The sequence below is a fragment of the Oryx dammah genome, unplaced genomic scaffold, assembly GCF_014754425.2.
Source record: "Oryx dammah isolate SB20612 unplaced genomic scaffold, SCBI_Odam_1.1 HiC_scaffold_14, whole genome shotgun sequence".
In the NCBI taxonomy this organism is placed as follows: Eukaryota; Metazoa; Chordata; class Mammalia; order Artiodactyla; family Bovidae; genus Oryx; species Oryx dammah.
This window is the reverse complement of record NW_024070198.1, coordinates 31,593,240-31,608,507: the sequence shown is the minus strand read 5'-3', so window position 1 is coordinate 31,608,507 and position 15,268 is coordinate 31,593,240. Positions and strand designations below refer to the sequence as shown.

General features: G+C 46.2%; 1 protein-coding gene across 1 annotated transcript in view; it reads left to right on the top strand.

Moving 5' to 3' along the window:
• Positions 1-7,085: 7,085 nt before the first annotated feature.
• GPAM (glycerol-3-phosphate acyltransferase, mitochondrial) overlaps positions 7,086-15,268 on the top strand; it is a 72,984-nt gene continuing 64,801 nt past the window's right edge. Inside the window, exon 1 of the mRNA XM_040255102.1 lies at positions 7,086-7,317. The gene's annotated coding sequence lies outside the window, so the exon portion shown is untranslated. The remainder of the gene's footprint in view (positions 7,318-15,268) is intronic.

Sequence of the window (15,268 nt, the reverse complement as noted above, 5' to 3'; positions counted from 1 at the left end):
CCTGTTCATAGTAGCCAAACACGGAAGCAATTCAAGAATCCATGGACAGATGAATACATCAATACAATGTGGTCTATACTATATACAATATGGTTCAGCCTTAAAATGGAAATTCTGACACATGCTACCACCTAAATGAACCCTGAAGACTTTAATGCTCAGGAAAATACAGTAGCTGCAAAGGGACAAATACTGTATGATTCCACTTCTGTGAGGTCCCTAGAATAGTCAGACTCAGAAGCAGAAAGAGTCAATAGCACGATGAATTCTAGGGCCTGGGAGGAGGGGAGATGAGGTGCTCCTGTTTAATGGGTACAGAGTTTCAGTTTTGTAAGATGAAAAATGTTTCCATGTGGAGAGAATGTGATAATGTTTGCACAATAATGCGAATATACTTAACCCCACTGAACTCTCACTTAAAAATGATGACAGTGGAGGGAAAGGGGGGCCAGAAAAGGGTAGGAGATTAAGAAATTGTTCAGTCAGTTGTGTCCAGCTCTTTTTGAGCCCATGAACTGCAGTATGCCAGGCTTCCCAGTCCTTCACCATCTCCTGGAGCTTGCTCAAACTCATGTCCATCGAGTCGGTGATGCCATCCAACCATCTCATCCTCTGTCGCTCCCTTATCCTCTTGCCCTCAATCTTTCCCAGCATCAGGGTCTTTTCCAATGAGTCGGCTCTTCGCATCACATGGCAAGGAGGATTAAGAAGTATAAACTATTATATTTAAAGTAAGCTATAAAGATACACAACATGGGGAAGGTAGCCAATATTTTATAATAACAATAAATTGTGAATTACTATATTGTACACCTGTAACTTATGTAATACTGTACATCAATGATATTTCAATAAAAAATTTTAAAAATAGAAATGATGCTAACTGACATGCAATAACTATTTTACCACAATTAAAATAGTTTAAGTTCTACAGTAAAAATAAGAGTCATGATGATAATACTATTATAGACCTTAATATATGCTAGGAGCTGTTTTTAGAACTTCTCGTAAGTTAACTCATTTGATCCTCACAGTGATACTTTAAGCACCATTATTATCCTCATTTTACAGATGAGAAAGCTGAGGCACAAAGAGGTAGAGTGGTGTGACTGTAGTAACATAAGTGGCAACACTGGGATTTGAAGACTGGCCATCTGTCTCCAGAGTCTGTGGTTTCAGGGACCTGATCCCGGTGCATGGACTCCCTGCAGAGGCACTGAAAGTTCATATTCAAGGCAAGACTATTCCATCAACTGTTGAAGTGAGAAGAGGCTAAAATCAGAGAGCAAACTTGCTCCTGTGAACAAAAGCTTTCAGAAGGAGTTGTCTGGCCCGACTATTACCAGATGGGTTGGCTTGAGAAGTGGAGAGCCACAGCTTGAAGCTCCATGGACAGATTTGTCAGGAGTCTCCAGTGGACCTGAGAGGGGACGTTGTCAACATTTATTGTGAGCTTGGCACATGCTGTGCTCTCTTCTAAGAACTTACATATCTTAACGCAGCCAATGCTTACAGCAATCCTATGAAGCATCTCTGTTTTAAAGGAGATGAAGGAATTCCCTGGTGGTCTAGTGGTGAGGACTCTGAGTTTTCACTGCTGTGGGCTGGAGTTCGATCCCTGGTTGGGGAACTAAGATTCTGAAAGCTGCAGCATGCAACCAAAAACTAAATAAACAAATAAAGATAGTAGAAGGGTAGAGTGCTTAAGAACTTGCCCAAGATCACATAGCTTGGTACAGAAGTTAGGAGCACTGTATCTGAGGTTAGTAGAACCATTTCTGGAGAAAGCAATGGCACCCCACTCCAGTACTCTTGCCTGGAAAATCCCAGGGACGGAGGAGCCTGGTGGGCTGCAGTCCATGGGGTCACTGAGAGTCGGACACTACTGAGCGACTTCACTTTCACTTTTCACTTTCATGCATTGGAGAAGGAAATGGCAACCCACTCCAGTGTTCTTGCTTGGAGAATTCCAGGGACGGGGGAGCCTGGTGGGTTGCCATCTATGGGGTCACAGAGAGTCGGACATGACTGAAGCGACTTAGCAGCAGCAGCAGCAGCAGCAGAACCATTTTGCTGTGGACCAGTGTTTGCCTTTTGCTGGTTCTAGGTTTGGGCCAGGATTCTCTGATCTTTCCTTGTTTGTTGAAAATTCTGTCTTTGAGAATCTTAAGCCTGAGTGTCAGGTTCAGAAACCCTTAGGAAAATCCCATCCCAGGACCAGGTCTTCAGAAGATGCCTGCAGTAGGGAAATCACTCTGTTCACAGGAGCCAGTTTCTCTGCTCAGTGTTGCTGTTGTTCAGTTGCTCAGTTGTGGGACTCTTTGCAGCCCCATGGACAGCAGCATGCCAGGCTTTCCTGTCCTTCACCAACTCCCAGAGCTTGCTCAAACTCATGCCCATTGAGTCAGTGATGCCATCCAACCATCTCATCCTCTGCCATCCCCTTCTCCTGCCTTCAATCTTCCCCAGCATCAGGGTCTTTTCCAACAGCTGACATCCATTCAGGCATCTCAGGAAAGACTTATCCACAGCCTCAAGGAAATTAAAAGAAAAGGCACTTGTTCCCTTCTATGAAGGCAAGAGAACACACCTAGCTAAAAGCAAGGGGCATACATGTGAATATGTGTACACAGATATATATTCTCACAGATATGTATGAGTATGAACTTAGATGCATATGTTATATATCATATGCACACACATGATTTGGGGAGTGCTAGAAAAATCACTGAAGGAAGAATGGGAATAAGTGGCAGCTTGTTAGAGACAGAAAAAAATGAATCTAAGAAAAGAGTGGTAACAAGAAATAGAAAGATTATGGGCTTTGGAGTCAGATGGCCTTAGGCTCAAGTTCCCTCTCTGCCACCCATTAAGTGTGTGACCTCAAGTGAACTAATTAATCTCTCTGAGCTCTACTTTTTCATCCTGTGAAAGTGTTTGTCCCTCAGTTGTATCTGACTCTTTGTGACCGCATGGACTGTCCATGGAAAATATTGGAGTGGGTCGCCATTCCATTCTCCAGCGGATCTTCCCGACTCAGGGATCAAACCCGGCTCTCCTTCACTGCAGGCAGATTCTTTACCATCTGAACCACCAGGGCAACCCTTTATTCTTTGAAATGGGTATAAATATTCCTACCTTATGCATGCGTGTAGGCTGAGTCATTAAGTTGTGTCTGACTCTTTGCGACCCCACGGACTGTAGCCTGCCAGGTTTCTCTGTGGGATTATCCAGTCAAGAATACTGGAGGGAGTTGCCATTTCCTTCTCCGGGGGATCTTCCTAATGCAGGGACTGCATTGCCTACTTTGGCAGGTGGATTCTTTACCACTGAGTCACCTTCGAAGCCCATTTCTACCCTATAGGTTTTTGTAAAGAGAAAATGTGACAGGGAAAGCGTCTGTTGGGACCTGGCTCATGATGCAGACTTTCCAAAGATAGCCCATTATTTTCCAGAAGTGGATCTTGTAGATGGCTCACAGCTTTGAGGGGCCTGGGACTAGTTTAGGTCTGCTGCATAACCTTAAAGAGATTTTCTAACCTACTTTTCCTGACAGGGGTTTGCCTGCCGTGTACTGAATTCTGCAGATAATGGGCCCAAGAAACCCAGTACAGTTGGCATGGTCTTGGTGCAATGAGTCAAGAGCCAGAGCCACGAGATACCTGGTTGGTTCCAGACCTCTGGCATGCCCACACCCCTGCTGTTCATGCTGTCATCCCTACTCCCAGGTGAGAAGCACTTTGCACTGGAATCTCCACCTCAGAGGGAGGTAAGCTGCGTCCAGCCATCACCTGTGCTCACCCAGTCTGTTTGACCTCATCTCTCCCCCATAGAGATCTTGGCCCACCTGCTTCTGGGGGAATCCCTCTTGGGTGGGGCAGGGCTGGGCCCTTTGATTGGGACTGGACAGGGGATGAGAAGCTGGATGGATTCTCTAGCTCTGTCCCTGGTTGATATTTTTCCCACACTGTTGCACCCAGAACATCTGCTCATATTGTTTATCAAGCGACCACAAGGGTTTGGATGAAACATTCCTGGCCATGGGACAAGCTGGGAACCTGGCCAGCCTTTCAACTGCACTCGCTCCACATTCTTTCTGTTTTGCTTTTCTGCTCTTCCCTCCATAGTTGTCTTTTCTCTGCATCTTCAGACTCTCATGTTCTTTTATCCCCTTCTACACTCTCTACTCTGTATGGCCTCTTTATCACCCAGGCCTACCCTCACCTGCAGTGCTCTCTTCAAAGCTAATCCTTCCACCTGAATAACCAAGAGCTCTACTGCTCTTGGTTAGATGTTAGGAAGAAAACAAGCTAATCTAGCCTGTGTTTGGAAATCATGTAGCTGCCTTTAAATCAGCAATGGCTGGCTCACTAGTTCTGTGCCTTTAGATAAGATATTTAATCTTCCTGAGCCTTAAGTACAAATTTTTAAATGCAGACAATGACAACTATTTGTTGGCCTAATCTCCACTTTCTCCATAAATAATGCCAAATCTCTTTTTCTTTCATTTCTCTTCTTCCTCTGCACCCCTACGCCCTTGAGCTATGCATCTTGGAAGCCAAGTCTGAGTATATAAAAGAAGAATAAAGCCTGTTTTGTGTGTGAAGAGCTGGAGTAAAAGAACAGAGAACTCAATTCTGGCTCAGTTATTTACTGGGTGACTTTGGGCAAGTTACTCAATTTTCTTATTCTTTATGATCTTATCTTTAAAATGGCAATTAAAATGAAACCTCCCTCATCCCTAGGGTTGAAGAGAGGATTACACAAAAGAGAATATATGACAGAGCTTTACGCGTTGTGAAAATGTACACAGATAGAGGCTCAGCCACTGTTGTGCTATTCCACCTTCCAGTTAGAGAGATGTTTTTCAAAAGCTAGTTCGCTCACTTGCTTTGTTTCCTTCTTATTCCCCTGCTATAAGATTGTGAATTTGAGGAAAAAAAGGGAGTGGAGATGTGAGCATGAATGTCCATAGCAGCATTATTTGTAACAGCAAAAAACAGTGGAAACAATCCAAATGTCCATCAATGGATGAATAGACAGACAAATTGTCTTATATTCTTACAATGGAATATTATTTAGTAATAAAAAGCAATGAAGTGAACCTTGAAAACATCATGGCAAGAGAAAGAAGCCAGTCACAAAAGCCACATGGTGTATGATCCCGTTTATGTGAAACGTCCAGAATAGGCAAATCCGCGGGAGACAAAGTGGATTGGTGGTTGCCAAGAGCTGGCAGAGGTGGGAATGGAGGGCAGGAATGGGGAATGACTGCTAATGAGAAAAAATTTCTTTGGTCGGGAGGGGGTGTGATGAAATGTTCTAAAACTGATTCTGTACAGCTGTGTGAATATACTAGAAATCGTTGAATGATATACTTCAAATGGGAGAATTGCATTGTATGGAATTATTCTTCATAAGAATGTACAGGTGTGCTGTGCTTAGTCACTTCAGTTGTGTCTGACTCTTTGTGACCCAGTGGTCAGTAGCCTGCCAGGCTCCTCTGTCCATGGGGAGTCTCGAGGCAAAAACACTGGAGTGGGTTGCTATGTCCTCCTCCATGGGATCTTCCCAACCCAGGGACTGAACCCAGGTCTCTTGCATTGCAGGTGAATTCTTTCCTGTCTGAGCCACCAGGGAAGCCCAATATATATAAAAGAGACTTTTTTTTTTAAAGGAGAGAAGATACAATTTTGCTTTTCCTCTTTTCCCCCCAGTCTGATATCTGCAGGAAGTTCCCTTGGGGAGGATTTGGCTGCACTGAACCCTCTGACTTGAGTCCATTTCCCTTGCACCATTGCTGGTTTCTCCCTTGTTGCCCTGGGAGGGGAGCAGATCCTCTGTGACAAGCCCCCTTTATTGCTCTGCTGTTGGCTCCATGCACTGAGGACTCTATTAAACTCCTGCCTCCTGTGCTAGAACATTGTTTCATGAGGGTGGAGAACTCACCCCTGGCACTCCTCCAGTGATAGATGCTGAATAAATATTGTTGAGTGAATGGCTGATGGGGAGGTTGGGGGAGGGGGAATGACTGCTAGTGGAAAGGGGTTCCTATTGGGGGTGATGAAATGCCCTAAAATTGATGCTAAGTGTTACTTACTAACAAAAGGGTTCTTGGGACTTCCCTGATGGTCCAGTGGTTAGGACTTTGCCTTCCAACGCAGGAGGTTCAGTCTCTGGTGGAGGAGCTGAGATCCAACATCCCTTGAGGTCAAAAAACCAAAACATACAACAGACACAATACTGTAACAAATTCAATAAAAACTTTAAAAAACTGGTCCACATCAAAAAATAAAAACAGAAAAAAGCCAAAGAGGGTGCTCCTTGGGTTCCTTTAGATATTAACCTCTAATATAACAGTACTACTGAAAGGTGTGTATACACCTCCTCAGGGCCAGTAAGAACCTCACAATGACCTGGAAAAGAGCTGAAGGGCCATTAGTCACCCCAAGGCCTGTTAAGTTTCCAGAACCCACCCTTTCTCTATATATACCTCTGTGGCCTAAGGGAGCACTGATAGCATTGGAAGGGAAGGGTGACTGGGAAGGCTGGAGGATAGAGAAGAGCTCAAGGTCACTGCTTACAAAGGACCCCTAAGAAATGCCCGTGAAGCATCTCCAACACATGAGGGTGAGTCACAGGGGTCTCCACCACCTCTTCAGGTCACAGTTAACGAGTCAAATATGCTCACCCCCTGCAGACCCCAGCTGCTCCCCAACTGCAGCAAGGACTCTCTTGGGCGAGGTGGGAGCACCAGCGTGGGAAGCTGGGTGTCATGTGATCACGCAGGGTCCTCAGCTGCAGCCCCTTGGCTGGGTGCCTCCACTGAGAGTGAGGTTCCTGAGTTGCGAGCTTCACTTCCTAGTCAGGAAGCCCTGCCAGGCAAAGTCAAGAAGACGCCAGTGGCAGCATCATTAAATTATAACAAGCCCTGAAACTCACTCCTGGGTGAGTGAGAAACCTGGGTCTGTTTGTCCTTGCAGTGGGAAGGAAGTATGTGATTGGCCAGCTGGGCTCGGCCTAGCAGGCCTTATCTCTGGCTGGTTATTATTTGATCAAAGAGGGCTTCCTCCTCCAGTGGTGTTTCAAAACTGTGTTGGGAGAGTTTGTTGCTGCCTGGGGATTTTTTTTTTTTTCCCCAAGGTTACTACCGAGCACCCAAAGTCCTTCCATTTCTGGCCATACAAACAAGCACCCAGAGGAGATTTTCTTTCATCCCCCACTCAGACTGGGGCAGTCTTCTTCAGAGTCTCCATCGGCTTTGCTTATCAGCTGTTTGGAAATAATTCCTCAATCAGCACAGAGTCAAGGATACAGGTATTTAAACAAAACAAAACAAAAAAAAAGGGGGTGGGGAGGGGATTCTGATTTCTTAGGAAATGGGGCTGGGGTAGGAGGGCTGGGGCAGGGCTGGGGTGGAGAACTGCCTGGGAAAGGCAGAGGATGTGGAGGAAGGAAGTAGAAGGAAAGAGATGTCAGAGTCTTGGAATTCTATGGAAAGGCAGAGCCAAGGCATGAGACGTTTGCTCCTGGAGAGGTGTGAGTGTGATGGTAGGTAATTCGCCATCAGGTCTGCGTGCTTCTGTCCCCATGAAATCCTTCCAGGTCTAGCTTCTCCCTTAGCCTCTTTGTCATCCTCCTCCCTGGCTCACTACTGAGAGGGTTTTGCACACTTGCTGAGAAATCCATTTGCTTCAGCTTGAAACATTGTCACATCTGATCTTCAGAAGTGTTTCTCCATGGTACCAATCCTTGTGATGTTGCCATCAGATAAGGAAGAGTGGGCTGAGTTCCTTGTTTAAGAGAATTTGTTTCCCACTTTGTCTGGGATCTGTGTTTGATGTGCTTTGTCCATTCTTGTCCTCATCATAGTCCCAGCTCGAAACACACCTTGATAGGCAGACAGAGCTTGATGTCAAAGAACTTCCTTGCTACAGATGAAAGCAAGGCTCCTTGTGGTGTGAGCAGGGACTTAACCAACCACTCTTGGAGTGAAGATGAAAGAGAGATGAAAGGATGGATTCTATCTTGTCAAATTGTTACGTTTACCTGGAGGTGGCTGAGGAGGGAGGATATGATGCAAAACAAAACAAAACAAAACAATTTTATTTTCGCATTAAGTGGAAAAGAAGCCTTTTATGGTAGGTGGCTCAGTGGTAATGAATCTGCCTGCAATGCAGGAGATGTAGGTTCGATCCCGATATGGGATCAGGAAGACCTCCTGGGGAAGGAAATGGCAACCTATTCCAGTATTCTTCTTGCCTGGGAAATCCCGTGAACAGAGAAGCCTGGCTGGCTACAGTCCATGGGGTCACAAAAGAGTCGGATATGTCTTAGCAGCTAAATGACAAATGGTAAATGGTTACTCTTAAAACTGATTTTTCCCTATGCACTTTAGATGAAGAAATAGCCCTGCCGAGTGCATTGCCCTTCTCCTGTCTCGGTGGCTATCTTAATCTCCAAACGTTTCCATCTGTGTTGTCTTAATTCTCAAGCCTTGGTATCCAGGTTGTCCCTGCTCTGTTAGTTGCTGTGGGAGGGTATCAGGGCTTGGTCCCATGAGGCTGCCCCACAGGATGGGAGTTTGTTCTTCCTGCTGACACTGGGTGGTTCTCGGGGAGTTTTCTCTACTGAGCCTGCTGGATTTCTTGAGACTCTTCAGAGTCATTGGTCTGAGAAGTTCATCAAAGTGAATCCTGCTTCTGCTTCATAATTTTCAGGGAAATGTGAAGAGGTAGAGGGTGAGCCCCAGTGCACAGAGTTATGGTTCCTGATCCCGATCTAGCACTTGACGTGGCAAGACCAGGCACCTACCTGGGGCCACTGGCTTTGAGCTGCTCTCTGTTCTCAAGAGACCCGTCTCCCTCCTCCCGCCTCCTCTTTTCCAGCCGTCTTGGGTGTCTGGTCCTACAGCACCACAGCCTGAAAATCTAAGCCAATGCCCACAGCTTAAGGGTATCTCCCTTATCTGGTCATCTGGTAATTTTTGTTACAAAGGTAGTAGAGCGTGGGGGAGGGGCCATTCAGATCCACGGCTGACGTTTGCCTTTTCCACTTACTATTTAAATTGCCTAAGCCCCTGTTTACTCATCTGTAAGAGGGTTCTAAGACTTCTTTCATGGGGTTCAGTTCAGTTCAGTTCAGTCGCTCAGTCGTGTCCGACTCTTTGCGACCCCATGAATAGCAGCACGCCAGGCCTCCCTGTTCATCACCATCTCCCGGAGCTCTCTCAGACTCATGTTCATCGAGTCGGTCATGCCATCCAGCCATCTCATCCTCTGTCATCCCCTTCTTCTCCTGCCCCCAATCCCTCCCAGAATCAGAGTCTTTTCCAATGAGTCAACTCTTCACATGAGGTGGCCAAAGTACTGGAGTTTCAGCTTTAGCATCATTCCTTCCAAAGAAATCCCAGGGCTGATCTCCTTTAGGATGGACTGGTTGGATCTCCTTGCAGTCCAAGGGACTCTCAAGAGTCTTCTCCAACACCACAGTTCAAAAGCATCAATTCTTCTGCACTCAGCCTTCTTCACAGTCCAATTCTCACATGACCACAGGAAAACCCATAGCCTTGACTAGACAGACCTTAGTCGGAAAAGTAATGTCTCTGCTTTTGAATATACTATGTAGGTTGGTCATAACTTTTCTTCCAAGGAGTAAGCATCTTTTAATTTCATGGCTGCAGTCACCATCTGCAGTGATTTTGGAGACCCCCCAAAAATAAAGTCTGACATTGTTTCCACTGTTTCCCCATCTATTTCCCATGAAGTGCTGGGACCGGATGCCATAATCTTCGTTTTCTGAATATTGAGCTTTAAGCCAACTTTTTCGCTCTCCTCTTTAACTTTCATCAAAAGGATCTTTAGCTCCTCTTCAATTTCTGCCATAAAGGTGGTGTCATCTGCATATCTGAGGTTATTGATATTTCTCCCGGCAATCTTGATTCCAGCTTGTGCTTCTTCCAGTCCAGCGTTTCTCATGATGTACTCTGCATATCAGTTAAATAAGTAGGGTGACAATATACAGCCTTGACGTACTCCTTTCCCTATTTGGAACCAGTCTGTTGTTCCATGTCCAGTTCTAACTGTTGCTTCCTGACCTGCATACAGATTTCTCAAGAGGCAGGTCAGGTGCTCTGGTATTCCCATCTCTCTCAGAATTTTCCACAGTGTATTGTGATCCACACAGTCAAAGGCTTTGGCATAGTCAATAAAGCAGAAATAGATGTTTTTCTGGAACTCTCTTGCTTTTTCCATGATACAGCAGATGTTGGTAATTTGATCTCTGGTTCCTCTACCTTTTCTAAAACCAGCTTGAACATCAGGGAGTTCATGGTTCACATATTGCTGAAGCCTGGCTTGGAGAATTTTGAGCATTACTTTACTAGCATGTGAGATGAGTGCAATTGTGCAGTAGTTTGAGCATTCTTTGGCATTGCCTTTCTTTGGGATTGGAATGAAAACTGACCTTTTCCAGTCCTGGGGCCACTGCTGAGTTTTCCAAATTTGCTGGCATATTGAGTGCAGCACTTTCACAGCATCATCTTTCAGGATTTGAAACAGCTCAACTGGGATGCCATCACCTCCATTAGCTTTGTTCATAGTGATGCTTTCTAAGGCCCACTTGACTTCACATTCCATGATGTCTGGCTCTAGATGAGTGATCACATCATCATGATTATCTGGGTCATGAAGATCTTTTTTGTACAGTTCTTCCGTGTATTCTTGCCACCTCTTCTTAATATCTTCTGCTTCTGCTAGGTCCATACAATTTCTGTCCTTTATTGAGCCCATCTTTGCATGAAATGTTGCCTTGGTATCTCTAATTTTCTTAAAGAGATCTCTAGTCTTTCCCATTCTGTTGTTTTCCTCTATTTCTTTGCACTGATCGCTGAAGAAGGCTTTCTTATCTCTCCTTGCTATTCTTTGGAACTCTGCATTCAGATGCTTATATCTTTCCTTTTCTCCTTTGCTTTTCGCCTCTCTTCTTTTCACAGCTATTGGTAAGGCCTCCCCAGACAGCCATTTTGCTTTTTTGCATTTCTTTTCCATGGGGATGGTCTTGATCCCTGTCTCCTGTACAATGTCATGAACCTCATTCCATAGTTCATCAGGCACTCTATCAATCAGATCTAGGCCCTTAAATCTATTTCTCACTTCCACTGTATAATCATAAAGGATTTGATTTAGGTCATACCTGAATGGTCTAGCGGTTTTCCCTACTTTCTTCAATTTGAGTCTGAATTTGGTAATAAGGAGTTCATGATCTGAGCCACAGTCAGCTCCTGGTCTTGTTCTTGCTGACTGTATAGAGCTTCTCCATCTTTGGCTGCAAAGAATATAACCAATCTGATTTCGGTGTTGACCATCTGGTGATGTCCAAATGTAGAGTCTTCTCTTGTGTTGTTGGAAGAGGGTGTTTGCTATGACCAGTGCATTTTCTTGGCAAAACTCTATTAGTCTTTGCCCTGCTTCATTCCGTATTCCAAGGCCAAATTTGCCTGTTACTCCAGGTGTTTCTTGACTTCCTACTTTTGCATTCCAGTCCCCTATAATGAAAAGGACATCATCTTTGGGTGTTAGTTCTAAAAGGTCTTGTAGGTCTTCATAAAACCGTTCAACTTCAGTTTTTTCAGCTTTACCTTGGTAATAAAGAATCTGCTTTCGATAAATAGCAGTGTGTGCCTACTGTGTGAGGGGCGCTGGGATCTAGTGGAGAATGAGGCAGAGAAAGCTCCCTGCCCTCAGGGAGGTTACAGTTCAACAGGGTGGGGGATGAGAGGTGGTAAACAAAGTAACAATACAATCACACAAATAAATAGGTCGTCCCTGTCTGTGATGAGAAAAAAGAACAAAGGACTTGATTCCGATGGGGGTGGAGAGCTGGTTGAGAAAGTCCTCTTTGATGAGCTGAGTGATTCCTAAGACTGAGTTGCTGCTGACTGGTGTTTGACGAATGCTTGACCTGCAGCAGGATTGAGGCAGATGAAGCAGGGGCCTCCTGACTCCCTGTCCAGTGCTCTTCCACCTGGCTGCCTCCACTGCTGGAGAGAGGTGGGGCCCAAACTCCAGGAGGACAGAGGAGGAGCTGGCCGGTCCCTGGAGTCCAGTATCCTCTCTCCCCTGGGATTGTTTCTATCAGCTGAAAATCCCTAACCCCTTCCCAGGGATGGCAGGGGTGACCGGGGGTGCAGAAAACAGGTTCTCTGTGTCTTTCTCCCCCAGGTTCCTACACCTCCATCCTGGATGATTAACCCACCTGGGGCGGTCATCTCTGGAGGTGAAATTCCAAGCAGGGACAGGCTGAGAGGAGAGCGGCGGGGGCGGGGCGAGTATTTCGGGGCGGGCACATCATCTTCTCTGGTTGCCCAGCCGTGCGCTCAAGACTGCCCCGCTTCCCCACCCACTCAGCCTCCCAGGAGCACCATGTTCCTTTCCCACTGCACACAGTGGCTTTTGTGAGCCCTCTGGCCGGGGCTTCAGTGACAGCTCTTGTAAGGAGCTGGTTAGCATTTTTTCCAGACAAAGCTAGAAGTTCCGGGAGGTGACGGGAAGCCTGAGCCTGCAGAGAGTGATGAAAGGAAACGGTCAGTCTCAGGTTCCTGAAAGAACAGGGTCAACATCTTCAGTTCTTCTCCACCTTCCCACTGGGGACCTTGTGCCCATGCCCTTCAGAAACAAATCAGTTCTCCCTCCACCCCCTCTTCCTTAGCTGGGGCTTCATTCTTTTGCTTTCATATCTGCTAGCCAACTCCCACCTGTTGCTTGCTGGCCCCAAAAGGCTTCGTAGGACCTCCCAGGGCCATCAGTGTTTTAGCCAGTGATGGCTGAAGCGAGCAGGCATGGCAGTAGGTAGCAGGCAGCAGGACTGATAGCTTAAGGCACGTAACTGTCTTCACCTGGATTCAGAATTTCAGACCCTGTTTGGTGGGACAGTCACGAAGACTGGATGTTGAGAAAGGAAAAGAGATGCCATGCCGTAAATAACACAGGAGACAAGACCATTTCCAATAAGACTTTAAATAGCGAGTGGTACCCTGAGGTCAATTCTCCCCAACAGGTCAAAAGAGGAAAATGGCAGGATGTTTGCGATGGGAAACTCACCTTCAGCATTCAATTATCAGAACCCACACCCTTGCTAATCCCATCAACGTGGAACCTAGTTCTTCAGCCGCTGAGCAATATTTCAGATGTTTAACGGGGCTCCTGGTTGTCACACTGAGTCAGCTAATGAAGACGCTCAGTCATCACTCCTGGGCTCCTGTGTTGTCTCCCCACCCTCCCCTCCCGTTCTCTCAGTGCATTTGCTGGGTGAGCTTTGCATCTGGCTTCCATCCAGTGGCCGGTGGGGCTGGCAGGAAGTTCAGCTGAGGTTGGCTCTGTCTATCGGGCTTCAGTGTCCTGCCAGAAATCAGGTTGACCAAAAAAAAAAAAAAAAAAACCCACCCCAAATGAGTCTTGAAAGAAAGCAACATCCATTTTCCTGTGGGCTGGACTTTCTCTGCAGGGAAGGGGAGCTTGTTGTGGAGCTTAACCCTGGGAGCTCCTGGTAACAGTGTCAATGATGTTTTCCTTTGAGTCAGTTCCAGAATGTGACTATGAGGAATAAGGGCCTGGGAAAAGTGTAAACCTTGGAACTGAGAACCCTTCTCAGTCTTGGCAGTAGGGCAACAACAGGAGGATCGAGCAGTAAGTGGGCAGGAGGCTGGCTGCTCCCACTTGTAGCCCTGCTCCTGCCCAAACAGCTTCAGGGACCAAGGGATCTGACCTGAGCCATCTCTCAGTGGGCCCTGGCACCTGGCCTGAGCAGCAGCAATCCTGACCCCCGCCAAGCTCCTCTCGGGCACATTTTAATTATCTCGTGGGCTGATACTCAGGATGAGTCTCCCAGGTAGGATGGAGGTGGAGCCCCTTTCACTCCACCAGGCAGAAACTACATGCATGATTAGATAATAGAAAATGTGCCCTCCAAATCCTCAGATCATATGGGTCCTTGGAGCAGCACTGTGTGTCCCTTGTGCTTTGCCATTGTTCCTTCCAGTGCCCCCTTGCCATACAACCACATCTAATTAGCTCTGTGACTCGGGGCAACAAGGTGCAGACACTGCTCTCAAGGAACTCAAAGCCCAATGGAAGAGATGGGTAATTAAACAAGCAACGTACTGTGGCCTTACAGTGTGCAGAGTGCAGCCCTAGAGCAGAGCAGCTTATTCTCAGGGAAACTGCTGTCCCCCTGTTTTCACCCCCTCACTCCTCCCTATTCTTGCCTTGGAATATCTTCTCTGTTTAAGCTGAGTCCCAAGCCTAATTCTTCACACAACTCCAGTGGCTGCTTACGATACCCCGACTCCAGACTGCAAATAGGTGCTGGTCTATGCGGTTTTTCTAGTCTATGATGACCTAAGAACTGAGGACAAAGTAGCAGCTCTTTAAGATGGCCATGGATATTCAATTTGAGAAATTTCCCATTGTTCTGAGAAGCTGTCGGTCTTGCTTGTTGGGCTGTTAAAACATTCTTTTCTTTCATTACATGATGATGTTTGTAGACTGTCAATTTCTGCTGAGTTGAATTTGAATATTTTGACTGGGCTGAATAAAAAAGCAATAGTTCAAGGCTTGGGAATCATTGCCCAAAAAGCTGCTCATCACTGAAAGTAGCACCTATGTCCAAACCCAAGCAGGAGCCCCTAGGGCATCTGTTTTAGTATCTGATTTTCCAGTCTGCAGCAGAGTGGCAGAGCTGCTGTATTCAAATTCCACTCACTTCCCCAAGACACTTAGCTGCCTGTGGCAGCCCAGTCCTTAAATAGACTCTACTGTTTTCTTGGCGGCCCAGGCTCCTGTATGTTTAATGCCTTGAATATCCAATTTCTGGGTCAAACTCATGAAAATCTAAAAGGGAATTATCCATCTCAGAAAGCAGTTGGAATGGAAATAAAAGCCATTAGTACTCACTGTTATCAGGATGTTTAATTTTTCATTAAAATTTCAAGATAAAAGTTGATCTTGCAGAATTGTGTTAACTGAGATCCCCATCTTCCACTGAGATGCAGCTTAGAGACTTACTGGAAAAGATGCTGGTACTCTAGCTCAAAGTTGCCTTATGGGGGGCCCTCTGTCTACATTCTTAGGTTAGAGGGCCTTGGGGCCCAAGCATCTGCTCTGGTTAGATGAAGTCTCATATTGCACTTGGTTACCCTGCCATTACAGGTATTGTCTAGGGCATTGAAAATGGGGGGGGGGGGGGGGGGGGGGGGGGGGGGGGGGGGGGG